This window comes from Cnephaeus nilssonii, assembly GCF_951640355.1.
Source record: "Cnephaeus nilssonii genome assembly, chromosome: 3".
Taxonomy (NCBI): Eukaryota; Metazoa; Chordata; class Mammalia; order Chiroptera; family Vespertilionidae; genus Cnephaeus; species Cnephaeus nilssonii.
The window spans coordinates 90633225-90647722 of NC_137074.1; the positions used below are offsets into that span (position 1 = coordinate 90633225).

A 14498-nucleotide genomic window follows, 5' to 3' on the forward strand; every position below is an offset into this window, starting at 1 on the left:
CCCAGACTGCAAGAGGGCACAGGCAAGGTTGAGGGACCCCACCCCCCAAGTGCATGAGTTTCATGCACCGGGCCTCTAGTATATATATATATAGTGTTATTATTTCCACTAATCAGTCCTCTTGACCTCATTAAGTCATCCTTCAGGAAACTTTTTTGGATGACTTGAAAACTAGAGTAATAAAAGCATACCATTTTATTTGTTGATAATCACATGCTGAATTCTGAAAATTGACTTATTTTTCATATTTAAATGCATCAATAGTATATAGTTTGTTTACTTTAAAGTTATTCTGAAAAATAGAATACATTTATGAATAGTTTAGAAAATTTTAGGAACACAAACCTTTGGTCAATTTTATAGGCATAGATACTCTTCAAGTGGTAAATGAGTACTTTTAACTTTTGAAAATAGCTCCTGAGTTGGTGTCTAAAGCAGACAAGTGAAATAAAGACTGTAAGGAACTATAGTAATCTTTTCTCAAAGAGAGTTGTGTTTGTTTTCAGAGATAGGCAATATTCATGATTACATTAATGAATATTTATTGTTTAAATATTAGGGATGGATAGCAATTTATCAAATGCTTAGTGAAATTTATTCCATCATCAAGAACAGTTTCCAGTAGTTATTTATTTCTGAAGCTTTTCAAATAAAGGAAGCATCACTTGTGACCTCATAAATGTGTATTTATAGTTTTTCACATGAACATTGTATAACTGTATTTCTAACAACACAATTGCAGTGTGAACTCACTCCATAGACACGTCTTAATATTCCATACTTATAAAGGATATGGTCAAATATTAAAGTTCAATAAATAATGTTAAAGGCATAAAATAATAAATTTGGTAAAACCTGGTAAAAGACACTAAGGATTCAGTAGGGAACAAAGATAATAGATTTTCATGGATGGAATGAGAGCACACTTTATAGAAATAGATTGTTAACACTGTCAAGTTCTGTGGAGCCTATATACAATGATAAAACAGATATAAAATGTGGAGATCATTGGTAACTTTTAAAAACATTTTTATTTATTGTTTGATTTGACAGAGAGAAAGAGAATATGTGACCTGACTGGGGACTGAACTCTCAACCTTGGCATATTGGGATGACACACTAACCAACTGACTACCTGGCCAGGGCTCATTGGTAACTTTTAAGAAGACAATTTTATCAGGGATGGGTGTTAAAGTACAAGAACAATGCTTGGGAAGAACAGAAAAAGAAAAAGGGAAGCAATAATTATTTTCTAAGAATTGTAGATGAAGAGAGACTAAAAGGCAGAATCATAGTGGAGTAAATAAAGCAAAGGTAATGAGAGTTTGGAGGCATGAGACCAGCTGAGCAAGGTACTTAGAAGTGCACGCAAGAACACTGTCCATTCTTAGATAGAACCTGCCTATACTTGATACTAATGGCTAATTATTGTATTCTATGGTTACATTCACTTATTTCACTTACATGTTCTCAGATTTTTCTAACATTTCCACCAATCTCCCAAAGGCAAATTGTACCTTACTTTATTTCCCTATGTCTTGCCTCTGGCTCACACATTAATATACTGCTTTCTCTTCACAGATCTCCTTCTATCATAAGAAGTTCTTTTCACATTGTTAAATATTGTTCAACATATGATAGCTCCATGAAGAAAAGTGCTTTATAAATAAATTAAAGTGGGGTCAGCAAATATGCCTGTTACTATTTCCATATTTGGAGTACATGGCAGGCCTTGCAAATTGAACTATGTACTTTATTTTAAGGTTTAATTACAGAAGCAGCTTAAAGAAAAAATGTTTAAAAAAGATGAAACTTTGCCATACCTGCAATAGTAGTCTGGGTTAAGTTAAGGTAATATATTTAACCTGTCACTTCACAAAGAAAAACTCTATTTTTAATCTAAAGAAGAGTGCACTTTGAATTCTAGAGAGGTGAAGGTGTATCCTTTTAGTCACATAGATATGTAAGCATTCATTTCCTACATTTCCAAATGTTTATTAATTGACTACACTAGATACTCAGAAGGACCCAAAGTTGCATAGAAAAAGTAGTTTTGCCTTTAATGATATTTCAGCCCAGTTAATGTGTATAGCAGTACAGAACATGCTAACTATATAGAATTTATGCATATTATAATTTAGGTGGACAACTTGAAACTCACCACTTTAATTCATAAATACACACATGCACACACACGATTAGACAGCTGAGGAGAAATATTCCATCTATTTTGGAAAAACTAAACTTTTCAGCATTTTTTCCAATAAATGAACTTATAGCCCTGACCGGTTTGCTCAGTGGATAGAGCGTCGGCCTGCGGACTCAAGGGTCCCAGGTTCTATTCCGGTCAAGGGCATGTACCTTGGTTGCGGGCACATCTCCAGTGGGGGGTGTGCAGGAGGCAGCTGATCGATGTTTCTCTCTCATTGATGTTTCTAACTCTCTATCCCTCTCCCTTCCTTTCTGTAAAAAATCAATAAAAATATATTAAAAATAAATAAATAAATAAAAATAAATTAACTTATAAACTTTAGTTCATATATTATTCTTTGAGGGGGGGAAATGAACAAAATAGGCAATTTTTTGTGTCTGGTTTACACTGTAACTGTTCACAAGGTGATATTTCCAATTCTCTTGCTCTCCTGACTATCCTGTCTTTTGTCAGAACTAGAAGTTGAATAGAAATTTAACTTACAACTTACTATCTCTAATGGTTTTGAAACTTCTTGGTCCACACAAAATAGGGTTAATGATATTTTTAAAAGTTGAGTTGAGTTGTTAGGATATGCAGATCACATCTGAATGAGTACCGGGAACTAGGGGAAAGTGCTCCTGTGAGCACATTTTATAGATGTTATGGTTCTCCTGCCCTTCGGTCAGACTTATACGACCTTATGTCAATAGCACATGCAAATGTATAAAAGTATACTCATCAATGAGTGTTGATCAATTACACAGTTTGAAAATTTCAGCTTCATTATTAGGAATGTTAGCTACCTACTTGGGTATAATACTTTATATGATTATGTATTTGTATTTATTCATAACAACTCAAAATTCAATTTCTAGCCATCTCTGAGTTTTTATTTCTTCATTTCTAAGTCCAATCTCCTACATACATTTATTTTTAAAATATCTTTCATGAGCACTTTTTCCTCTCTATTCACTTTATTCTCATCACAACCTAGAATTACATAAAAGAAAACTACAATAATTCATCAGACTGTCACTGAATCCACTTTCACCCTCTCTCTCACACACATTTACATAGGGAAATCTCCCAATTTTTTCTAATCATTAACTGAAAATATAAGCAGGACCCTGTCTTCCTTTCACAAAGTCTTTTCATATGTAGATTCCAAGAAATCTGAGAAAGCAATGTGCTCTATTCTGTGTTTACAAATGTAACTTAGATTTCTTTGTGGTATGAATCTTTCATTTAGAACAATCTATTCTTTAAATAGTCCCTCATGAGTTTCCTTATGCCTTGAAGACTCTTCTCTCTCCTGGCCACGTGGTTTATAAGGTCACACCCCTTTCTCTTTAAAGTCCATTTAAAAGGACTTTCTCAGACATGGCGTGGAATTGTGTGTTATCCAAGTCAGAAATTTCCAGCCAGTAAGAGGGATTGGTGAATTTCATACTATGTATTCTTCTGGGGGTTATATTTTCTTTAGTGGAGATTCCTAGCCAATCTCTCCATCAACACTATTGAATATGAGAATTGTTAATATCCAATAATGTCTAAACAATGCTCATGAAATGGCACTAGTCAGTTATATTATTGGGCGGCATAAAATGTATGGAAAACTATTTAAATAGCATATTTATGGAGAGCAGCATATCTTACACTTAGATTTCCTTATACCTGGCATAAGGTATTTTATTATAAGGTATTAAAGTAGTAATATATTATAAATATTACTCAAACAAATATATACTCTATGTTCAATTAATATCTAAATATGTGCTTTTAAATATTGATATATATATTGTGAGTATAAGAATTTTAATATTCCTTACTTTATGATGCCATGAGATATAAAAAAGCCAATTTTTCCTACAGATATAATACATTATGTAGGAAGTAAACATGAGCAATGCTTATAAACATGGAAGCACCATTCAATTATATATTATACGTACAATAGATTGAGATATATTCTATAGTATTGTGACACATCAAAGTCAACCCTGGCCTGAATATTTTGTGTTCAAATATACCTCAGAAAATGATACAAAGTGAGGAATGAAATGTAAAAGTAAATCAAGGTATGCAATATTATAGCAATATTTTTAGCATGCAAACATGCCAATATGAGTTCTGATTTAGTCACCTCATAAAATAGCAGCATCAAAACTGTCAACATTCATATAAAAGTTCTTCAAAGAAAATTGAGATTTTATAGGAAATTGTGAGGTGGCATCATTCATTTTGAATGATAAATAAAGCAATCTTTGAGAACTGATAGAAGGTTGCCACTATTTCAGTGCAACATACTGTAGTTATGTTCTTTAGTATTCATTATGCATTTTCTTGTGATAATGTCACAACAAAACTTTCTGATCTGGGCAAAACCTATTTGTAGGTAATTTATTTGGCACTTTTGTATGTGTTTGTGTATGTGTGTATGCTCAGCACCTAAGTCAATATACAATTTATTTAAATTGTAAAGGTTATTAAACAAAATCTATTAGTAATATTTAGCACATTTAAATGTAAACTGTTATTTTACTGAAGATACTGCATAATTCTAGCCTATATTTTAATCCTTTTTAATAGAAAAATTATATGAATTTATATTGAGTCATGTTATCAGCTGAGCTGATAATTTATCAAATAGTTGCTAACGACGTGTATTTAGGGATCCACTACCCCAAACAAAACAAAAGTCAATCTCCAAATGAACTAGCTAAAACAAAAGCAAATTTAAAATATGCCACTCAATTTTCACTTAATGGCCTTTATTATATCACCACAAACTAGTTATAAAACCATATGCTGTGAGAGAGAAAATAATTTCAGCAATAGAAGCCAAAGCAGGGAACTCTTTTCAAGTCTAAATGACAAAGTTCTTTTTCTGGTCATAAACAATAACAAGAAAAACTTTCCATTACTCTGTATATTTTAAAATATCAATCTGCATTTCAAAACTGATTTAATACTCTGTTTTTAAATAATAATGATCCATAAGTTTTATTTTGTTTTAAATAATAGTAAATGGTACTAAAAATTAAAATTAATGGCTACTTTGAAAATCCATGTTGCTACAAAAGGAAATTTTCAAACTTACCATTTATTGCTAAAGTCCAGTAATCTGTAAATATACAATCAAATAAATACAAACACACAAAAACTTGCCCTGGCAGGTGGTGGCTTCGATTCCCAGGCAGGGCACATGCCTTGGATTATTTTGCTTAGCATGATACTCTCCAGGTCCCTCCATGCTATCTCAAAGGGTAAGAGATCCTTCTGTTTTTTACTGCTGTATAGTATTCCATGGTGTAAAGGTACCACAGCTTTTTTTTATCCACTCATCTACTGATGGGCACTTGGACTGTTTCCAGATCATAGCTATTATAAATTGTGCTGCTATGAAAATTAGGGTGCATACATTCTTTCTGTTTGGTGTTTTGGAATTCTTAGGATATATTCCTAGAAGTGGGATCACTGGGTCAAATGGCAGCTCCATTTTTAATTTTTTGAGGATACTCCATACTGTTTTCCATAATGGCTGCACCAGTCTGCATTCCCACCAGCAGTATACTAGGGTTCTCTTTTCTCCATATCATGGCCAGCACTGGTTATTTGTTGATGGTAGCCATTCTAACAGGTGTGAGGGGATACCTCATTGTTGTTTTAATTTGCATCTCTCTGATGATCAGTAACTTTGAGCATTTTTTCATGTTTGTTGGCTGCAGAATATACATTCTTCTCAAGTGCACATGGGTTATTCTCAAAGATAAACCACATGTTATGACACAAAACAAGTCTCTACAAGTTTAAGAAGATTGAATTCATACCAAACATCTCAGAGGAATAAAATTAGAAATCAACTACAGTAAAAACGCTCAAAAACATTCAAACACCTGGAGGCTAAATAGCATGTTATTAAACAATGAATGGGTTACCAATGAGATCAAGAAATAAAAACTTCCTGAAAACAAATGAAAATGAACTCACAACAATCCAAAATCTCTGACACACAGCAAAAGCAGTCCTTAGAGGGAAGTGTATATCACTACAGGCCTAACTCAAAAAAAAAAATAATAATAATAATAAATTTTAACCCTACAACTTGAATTAGAAAGATAACAAGAAAAGCCCAAAGAAAGTGGAAGGAAGGAAATAATAAACATTAGAGCAGATATAAATGACATAGAAACAAAAAAAGAAAAAATACAAAAAAATTCAATGAAACCAAGAGCTGGTTCTTTGAAAGGATAAACAAAATTGAACTGTTAGCCAAACTCATCAAGAAACAAAGAGAGAGGATACAAGTAAATAAAATAAGAAACAACTCACCCCACAGAAATACAAAGGATTGTAAGAAAATACTATGAACAATAATATTCCAAGAAGCTTGACAATGTGGATGAAATGGACAAATTCCTAGAAAAATGTAATCTGCCGAAACTGAATCAGGGAATCAAAAAAACAAAACAAAACAAAAAACGAATAGGCCAATAACAACTGAAGAAACAGAAGCAGTAATCAAAAAACTCCAATCAAACCAAAGCCCTGGTCCAGATGGCTTCACAGAAGCATTTTACCAAACAATCAAAGAACTAATACCTATACTCCTCAAACTATTCTGAAAATTCCAAGAGGAAGGAACACTTTATTAAATATAAAATTAGTTGTGGCCAGCTCAGTCCAGCATTATCTAATTCTAAAACCAGATAAAGACACTACAAAGAAAAGAAAAATTGCAGGCCAGTATCCCTGATGAACATAGATTCTAAAATCCTCAACAAAATATTAGCAAATCAGATCCAGCAATATATTAAAAAGATCATTCACCATGACCAAATGTTTTTTATTCCAGACATGCAAGGCTGGTACAATATTCACAAATCAATAAATGTGATATATCACATAAACAACTTGTTGCTTTTACTTTTGATGTCAAATTCAAAGATCATCACCAAGACTTATGTCAAGGGAAGTTTAAGGTTTCAGGCATTATATTAAAGTCTTTAGTTTATGTTGAGTTAATTTTTGTGTATAGTCAGTTTCATTCTTTCACATATAGCTGTCCAGTTTTCCCGGCATCATTTATTGAAAAGACTGTCCTTTCCCCATTGTATGTTCTTGACTTCTTTGCATAAATTTATCTTATATGGGTGGGTTTATTTCTGGGCTGTCTATTTTGTTCCATTGATCAATGTGTTTGTTTTTATGCGAATGTCATATTGTTTTAACTACTAAAGCTTTGTAATAAAATGTGAAATCAAAAAGTGTGATGCTTCAAGCTTTGTTCTCCTTTCTCAAAAATGCTTTTGTTATTTGGGGTCTTTTGTAGTTCTATATAAATTTTAAGATTGTTTGTTTTATTTCTCTGAAAATGCCTTTAAAATTTTGATAGGGATTGAATTGAATTTGTATATGGCTTTGAGTAATATGAGCATTTTAACAACATGAATTATTTCAATCCATGAACACAAAGTGTCTTTCTATTTGTATATTTTTTATTTTATTTCTGTGAACAAGCTCTTATGGTTTTTGTTGTATAGATCTTTAACTTTCTTGGTTAAGTTTGTTTCTTTTTTTTTATGCTGATACTGTTGAAAATGAGATAGTTTTCTTTATTTGATTTTCAGATGCTTTGTTATTAGTGTGTAGAAATCCAACTCATTTCTGAATGTGGATTGTATATCCTGGAAGTTTATATGGTTTGTTAATTAGCTCCCACAGTTGTTTTTTTTTAATGAATCTTTGGGATTTTATGTACATAGATATAAAATAATATCATCTCCAAATAGTAATATTTTAACCTACTCCTTTCCAATTGCTTGTTAGATATTTGTTTTGCCTAATTGCTGTTACTCGTACTTTCTGTGTTATATTGAATGATTCAGGGAAGTGGGCATTCTTGACTTGTTCCAGAATTTTTAAGTATAAAATTTTGAGTATAAAATTAGTTCTGGGCTTGTCATATATGGCCTTTATTATGTGGAAGTGCTTTCCCTCTATACCTGCTTTGTTGAGAGTTTTTATCATAAAAGTATATTGAACTATGTCAATATTTTTCCTGCTATTATTGTTCTGACCGACCAATAGATGTTGAACTATCCTGTATCCCTGGAATAAAACCAATTGAGGCATGTTAGTCACCATTTTAATGTGTTGTTAAATTTGGTTGCTAATATTTTGTTGAGGATTTTGTATTTATTCTTGTGTTACCCTTCTCTGGTTTTGTATTAGAGTAATGTTAAACTCATAATACAAGTTTGTAAGATATCATTTCTCTTTCATTTTTTTGAAAGGTTTGAGAAGGGTGGATGTTAATTATTTTTTGAATTTATAATTCACTGGTACTAGATTTTTCTTTGTTGAGAAATTTTTTATTAGTGATTCAATATTCTTACTAGTATTGATCTAGTCAGATTATCTGTTTCATCATGATTCATTCTTTGTAGAATATATGTTTCTAGAAATGGATCCATTTCTTCTAGGTTGTTTTATTTGTTAGTATGTGATTGTTAATAGCATTCTCTTATGATTCTTTGCACTTCTATGGTATTAGTTGTACTATCTCCTGTTTCATTTTTTATTTTATTTATTTTTTGTTGGTCAGTCATTCTAAAAGTTTGTCAATTCGTTAATCTTTTAAATAACAAGATCTTAGTTTTATTGACCATTTATATTATTTGTCTCTATTTTATTTATTTCTGTTTCAGTCTTGTTATTTTCTTTGTTCTACTTAATATTGGCTGTTTGTCTTCTTTCTCCAGTTCCTTGAGGTATAAAGTTAGTGTTTTTTTTCCTTTTGAGATATTTATTCTTTCATCATTAAGAACTACTTTTGCTGCATCTCGTTAATTTTGGTATGTTATATTTCCATTATTTTTGTCTAAATGTACATTTTATTTATTTCTCTTGGTTTCTGTCTTGGTACATTGGTTGTTCAGTAGCATGCCATTTATTGTCCACATATTTGTGAATTTTCCTGTTCTCTTTGTGTAATTGATTTCTAGTTTTATACCACTGTGGTAAAAAAAAAAAAAGGCGGGGGGGGCTTTATATGATTTCAGTCCTCTTTAATTTATTAAGACTTTTTGGTAGCCTTAACATGATCTATCCTGGAAAATGTTCCATGTGTACTTGAGGGGAATATATATTTAGATCCTTTTGGGTGGAATATTCTGTATATATCTGAAAGGTTCATGATGTCTAATGTGTTGTTTATGGCTGATGTTCCCATATTGATTATCTGTCTAATGATCTAGCCATTGATGCTGGTGGGGTATTAAATTATTTTACTACTATTGAGTTGCTGTTTACTTCTTTCTTTAGGTCTGTTAAAATTAGCATTTTAATTTATGTGCTTTTATGTTAGCTGCATTAATATTTACAAATGTCTTCAAACCTATGAACACAAGCAGAAGTTATATGTTGTACTTTTGAGGTAGAATTCCTCCTCCTTGGGAAACCTCAGTCTTTTTTCTTAAGACCTTCAACTAAGTGGATGAGATCTACCTGCATTATAAAGGGTAATCCTTGACTGGCAGTCAATGAATTGTAAAAAAGTATCTTCACAGGTACATCAAGACTAGTGTTTGATCACATTATCATATCTACCATCATCAATTTATAAGTGAACGTGTTCCTCTTTAACAGTAATAACCTTTAGATACTTAATTTTTTCTTTTCTCCCTGAAAGATTATATTGTTTTACATTTGAAAGTATACTGATCATCAAATTATGATAATAAACTGTATTTTAAGTTTTAAGTTTCATGTGATCAAAGGATCTAGGTCTTAAAAATGTTTCCTGATTAAGTTGGAACTTTAAATATTTGTAGTGTAATTGATTAAATACTGTAGAGAATAAATTGATGAATTTCTTAAAAATAAAAAGGCAATTTTTTAAATTTATTTTTTAATAAGTTAAGCTGTTTAACTGTTAGTTTATGTGTTCAGAATTGATTGCTAGATATAAGATTTTTATGTACTACTAAGATTCAATGGGAAAATAGTCAGTGCAAAGATGATTGGGATCACTAGTGAAGCTTATGAAAGAGTATTAATGATTTTTGCTAAGTGTATTATTAATAGAGGTTACATAGATGCATATTAAGTTTATCTAAAATAATAAGGATAATAATAAAAGAGCAGAAAGGTTCATTTCAAGTGATTTCAAGAGATTTACTCCCTAAGGTATTTCAATTATAGGGAAGAACCAACACAGATGCCTGAGCTGGAGGCAGAGCTGGTTTGGTTGAAGAAGCCAATAAACCAATGTGCTTTAGAAGAGTGACTGTGAGCTGAGTTCTAATCTATATATATAAAAGCCTAAGTGACCGAACGACTGAATGACCGGTCAACAGGTCAACCGGTCACTATGATGCACTCTGACCACCAGGGGGCAGCGCTCAATGCAGGAGCTGCCCCCTGGTGGTCAGTGTGCTCCCATAGTCAACCTCCTATGGTTCCTCCCCCTGGCCAGCCTCCTGAGGCCCTGGTTGGTCCCCATTGCTGGAAAGGGACCCCACCTGTACATGAACTCGTGTACCAGGCCTCTAGTAGTTTATAAATCATGTAGTGGCTAGTAGGCCATTTTAAGGATTTAGATTTTATGAAGAAATTTTCATAGGGTTGATCTGATCTGATTTGACATTTTAATAGGTTATGTCTGGCAACTGTGTAGAAAATAGATGGGGAACAAAGGTTAAGGCTAGGAGAGCATTCACAATGATGTCACAATAATCCAGGTGAGAGATGGCAGTTACACAGAACAAATTGTTAGCAGTGGCAGTAGTGGGAACTGATTGGAATAATAGTATGTTCTGATAGAATTTACAGGTGGAGTATAATGGAAAGAGAAGTATCAAGATTTTTACAAATGTTTAAATGTGAGCGTCTAAGAGGGTGAGTGAAAATTAATTGAGATAGGGAAGATTTCAAAAGAAGAAAGCTTGAGCCATATCCAGTGCTTTTATTAAAATAAGGAAAACAGAAATGTATTGAGAGACAATTAACTACAAAATTATATTGCTAAACTGAGAGAAATAATTTTCTATTAATGTGAAAGACAACAGCCTAATTCAATGAATAAACAGATGATGAATTATAGAATTGTACACCTGAAAGCTATATAATTTTTAACCAATGTCATCCCAGTAAATTCAGTAAAAAAGAAAAGAGCTCATATATATATATATATATATATATCATATATAATAAAACCCTAATATGCAAATTGACCAAATGGTGAAACAACCAGCAGAAAGACTGGTTGCTATGACATGCACTGACCAACAGGGGGCAGATGCTCAACACAAGAGCTGTTCCCCTGTGGAGGCCACCTGTGGAGGGTTCAGGCCTGGCTGAGGGATCACCTCCCTCCCCCCCTCCCCCCCTGCCCCACTAATTTCGGGCACTGGGTCTCTAGTGTGTGTGTGTGTGTGTGTGTGTGTGTGTGTGTGTGTATACTAGAGGTCCGGTGCACGAAATTCGTGCACGGGGGGTCCCTCAGCCCAACCTGCACCCTCTACAATCCAGGAACTCTCAGCGGATATCCTACTGATGGCTTAGGCCCACTCCCCAGGGTTCTCTGCTCTCTGCGGGGCCTGGAGGTTTCCCTGCAGCCATGGAGATGAAGCCCCCATGCCGTGCTGTTGCTCTCTGCCTGCTGCCACCATGTGCCATGTGAAGGAAGCTCCAATGCCCTGCAGTGTGCTCTGTCTGCCAGGCCTGGGGGCTTCCCAGACATGGACACACTAAGGAAGCCCCCATGCCCTGTTGTCCAGGCTCTGTCTGCAGGGCCTGGGGGTGTTCCCACCACCACTGCCCACTAAGGAAGCTCCCAAGCCCTGCTGTCTGGGCTCTGTCTGCCATGTCTGGGGACTTCCCTGCCACTGCCCCACTAAGGAAGCTGCCATGCCCGGTATGCAGGGCCTGGAGGCTTCCCGGCTGCAGAGATCAGAAAGCCATCATGCCCTGCTCTGCTGGCACTGGAGTCTTCCCTATTGCCCACCGGCTCCATGTGCGCAGGGCCTGGCATCCTCCCGATCGCGGTGGCGACCACCAGGAAGGCCCCAGGCCCCGCTCCTCCGCCAGCTCCATGTGCGCGTGTGCACAGGGCCTGGCGTCCTCCCGATCACCGTGGCGACCATCGGGAAGGCCCCAGGCCCCGCTCCTCCGGCGGCTCCGTGTGCGCAGGGCCTGGCAGCTTCCCGCTGCCGCAGCACTAAGGAAGCCTCCATGCCCTGCTCTCAGTGCTCTGTTTGCTGGTGGGACAGGCCAGACACTCCAGCAGCGGGGCTGAGAGGACTAAGCGCCGCCATCTTGTGGGTATGGGAGCCGCCATTTTTGTCGCGGAGTGACGCCTAATTTGCATATTACTCTATTATTAGATAGGATGTTAACCATTCTGTTGTTCAATCAATATTCAGCCGAAACCGGTTTGGCTCAATGGATAGAGCGTCGGTCTGCAGACTGAAAGGTCCCAGGTTCGATTCCGGTCAAGGGCATGTACATTGGCTGCGGGCACATCCCTGGTAGGGGGTGTGCAGGAGGCAGCTGGTCGATGATTCTCTCTCATCGATGTTTCTAGCTCTCTATCCCTCTCCCTTCCTCTCTGTAAAAAATCAATAAAATAAAAAAATATATATTCAATTCACATACATGGAAAATAAATTTTAAAAATGATAAATATTCAACATAAAGACAATGTATTGTAAAAGCAAACTGCAAATGCTTACCTAATTTTCATACTGGGGGGTGTGTGTGTGTGTGTGTGTGTGTGTGTCTATTATTGATTATATCCAATTCCAGGAAAAAATGCTGAGATAAAATGAGTACACTTAAGAGATTTCACTCAGGAAGAAACCAGAAGGCAGGATTGGTGGGATCCTGCTGTTTCCCACCGAGCTTCAGGAGGCTTCCCAGGCCGCCTCTTTCCCTCCAGCCCTGTGCCCGAGACCAGGTGGTGAGGAGCAGGGCCTGAGGAAAACCATGTGGTTCTTACTCTCAGACCTGGGTGGACCCGGGTGACCGAGGCCATAGGACAGCAGGGAAACCAAGTCCTGGGACACCTGAGGCCAGTCTGAGCTGAACCAGTGTGGAAGGAAGACATCTTCAGAGGATACCACTGTCTGCCTAAAGGTGTGTTAACTCGAACCTTTGGGAATTTCCATGTGGCACCAACACCCCCATCGAGTCTACTTCCAGGATCTATTTCAGAGCGGCTTCACGGGATGAGCCTCCTGCTCCACGCAGACTCCCGGAACTGGCATGCCAGAGCCTGAGGGGTGAAGCCTCGGCCATCGCTGCTCTGGAGCCGCTGCCTGTGGAGCTCTTCCCACCGCTGTTCACGGCCTTTGCCGGGAAGCACAGCAAAGTCCTGAAGGCGATCCGGCGTGGCCCGCCCCTGCCTCCCGCTGGGGGCCCTGATGATTGGCAGCCTTACCACGGTATCGTGCAGGCTGCGCTCGATGGACTGGATGCCCTGCTTGCCCAGGAGACTCGCCCCAGGAGATGGGAACTGTAGTTGCTTGAATTTACAGAAGAAAGTTCATCAGGAGTTCTGGATTGTGTGGGCCGGAACCAGGGCCGATGTGTGCTCACTGTTGGAGCCTGAGGCCCTGCAGCCAAGAGGAAGAGGGGGAAAGTGGGAAGTTTAAGGGCGGGGCTAAACCCCCCTTTGGCCGCTGTGGAGGTGTTGGTAGATCTTTGTCTCAAGAAAGGTACCCTCGCCCTAGCTGGTTTGACTCAGTGGATAGAGTGCCGGCCTGTGAACTGAAAGGTCCCAGGTTCCATTCCAGTCAAGGGCACATGCCTGGGTTGTGGGCTTGATCCCCAGTGGGGGACTTGCAGGAGGCAGCCGATCCATGATTCTCTCTCATCATGGATGTTTCTATCTTTCCCTCTTCTTTCATCTATGAAATCAATAAAAATATATTAAAAAAAAAAAGAAAGGTACCCTTGATGAGTCCCTTAGCTACCTCTTAAGAAAGTCAAAGAGAGGAGAGATTTGCTGTAAGAAGCTGAAGGTTTTTGCGGTGTTGAAGCGAAACAGTAACATCCTGAATATGGTGCGGCTCTACTCTGTCCAGGACTTGGAAGTAAGTTTTCCCTGGAAGCTGTCTACTCTGAGGAAGTTCGCTCCTTACCTGGGCCGGATGGGCAGGCTGCACCGGTTCCTCCTCTTCCACGTCTTTACGTCTTCTCGCACCACCTTGGAGCAGGAGGAGCAGTGTGTTAGCCTGGTCACCCTTCAGTCCCTCAGCCTGCCCCACCTCCAGGCACTCTACTTGGACGACGTCTCCTT

The 14498-nt window shown here is 36.9% G+C and overlaps 1 pseudogene across 1 annotated transcript; it reads left to right on the plus strand.

Moving 5' to 3' along the window:
* Positions 1 to 11039: 11039 nt before the first annotated feature.
* On the plus strand, positions 11040 to 13970 carry LOC307096763 (melanoma antigen preferentially expressed in tumors-like; annotated as a pseudogene). The gene is made up of 2 exons: positions 11040 to 11095; positions 13334 to 13970. The product of its transcript is annotated as a melanoma antigen preferentially expressed in tumors-like (transcript).
* The last annotated feature ends 528 nt before the right edge of the window (positions 13971 to 14498 follow it).